Raw genomic sequence first — 1,831 nt, 5'->3', positions numbered from 1 at the left:
CCAGGTGCATAACAAGCTGGGAGGGAGTACAGCACAGCTGGGACAGCTAACCCAAACTGACCAAGAGCTATTCCAGACCACAGAACGTCATGCTCGGGGGGGTTAGTCGGTCGGTCGGGGCAGAGTGATCGCTGCTCGGGCAGAGTGATCGTGGCTTAGCAGGAGTGATCGCTGCTCGGGACGGGCTGGGCATCGGTCAGCGGGTGGTGAGCAATTGCGTTGTGCATCACTTTTGTTATATATTCTGTGTATTTTCTTACCATTATTATTATTACTATTGTTATTCTTCTCTCTTATTAAACTGTCTCTATCTCAACCCACGGATCTTACTTTTTTTTTCCAATTCTCTCCCCATCCCACTGAGGCGGGGGGGGCGGAATGAGCAAGCGGCTGCGTGGTGCTTAGTTGCCAGCCAGGTTAAACCACGGCAGTGGGATTGATCACACCATGTTCACAGAAGGATCTGTGTAAATCTTTTCAGAGTTGGCCAGTGACCTGCATTTCAACTTTATATGCTTTATAACTACAAAGTTGTTCTTCTGCAGTTGTTGGCTACATAGAACCTCATTGATTTGCTAGGCAAACTGCATGTTTGTTTGGTTTCATTTCTTTTGTAAGGATAATAAGGAGCTCACATTAAGCCTTTATTTACACATTTGTCAAGTCATTGCCTCCTGGGAGAAAGCTGAGAGGAATGTAGGAATGGGTGACAGCAAATCACAAGAAGTAGTAGAGGTTAGCTCCCTCTGAGATAGTTTATGAAATTTAGGTAAGTAAAAAGTTAGGAAAAATATATTTCTGTGTTTTCTTATTTCAATCAGTGTATAAAAAGTAGTTTGCAAAATGTACTGAGCTATGAAGAGTCCTCTTTGCTCCTACCTACTTCTGCGTGTGGGTGGATATCTGCAGCATCCCGTAAACTTTTTCTGAAAACTTTTTCTCTGGTGGTTGCGCTAGTTTTGGCTACCTATACAGCGTGTGTTCAGAAGTCTTATGACTGCCTTCTTCAGTCATAGCTTCTACTTGGTCTTAACATGTGATCCTGTTCCAGAAAGTGTAAGTAACGATTGAATTGTTTTATTAAATTTTACCTGTTGAGTTACTGAAAGTGTTTGAGACAAATAAAAATTTGCATTTGCTCTCCATTTTGGTTATATACTTGAACAGGAGAAAAATGTACTGCACTTTTGTCTCTAGGTATTTGTTTATCTGCTTGTAAATGCTGGGACTTTGTATTTTCCTACTCCACCCTTGACTTCTTTAAGTAATTATCTGTGAGGTTTGGGGTTTTGTTTGGGGTTTTTATTTTTATTTTTTCCCAAAACATGTGTTTGACTGTCAAATAATTATAATACCCTCTTGCCTTTGGGTCTTTTCTGGGGAGTTGAGGTTGTTTGGGTCAACATTGCTGGTCAAAAGTAGAATTATGAAAATGCTGGAGAGAGAGGTCACAGAAGGTCTTCTGTAAATGAGGTTCCTTGAGGAATAGCACTTTAATGACAGGAGGGAGTTTGGATTTTACTTGAATTTAAACTCCTGCTGTTATCGAGGGAGATGCAGGGAGAGGAAAGGACCAAGGAGGACTGAATGTAGACCGTACCCTTTTCACAAAGCTGCGTGACCCTGCCTGCTGTCATTTTCAGAAGGTGGCATATCCTGCTAAGGTGTTCTCCAAGCCTTCGTGCCCCGAGTCCTCTCTCCCTAGCGGGTGTTGCATTTCCTCCTTACTGCCTCAGGGGTATGGCATGCTTAAGCTTCTCTCCTGTACAAGGGAATGGAACTGAGGCAAGGTACCAGGGTATGTGAGTAATGCGTTGAGTTTTCTGTTCAC

Source organism: Egretta garzetta, unplaced genomic scaffold (genome assembly GCF_000687185.1).
Source record: "Egretta garzetta isolate BGI_Z169 unplaced genomic scaffold, ASM68718v1 scaffold542, whole genome shotgun sequence".
NCBI classification, from domain to species: Eukaryota; Metazoa; Chordata; class Aves; order Pelecaniformes; family Ardeidae; genus Egretta; species Egretta garzetta.
Note: the sequence above shows the minus strand (reverse complement) of the source record.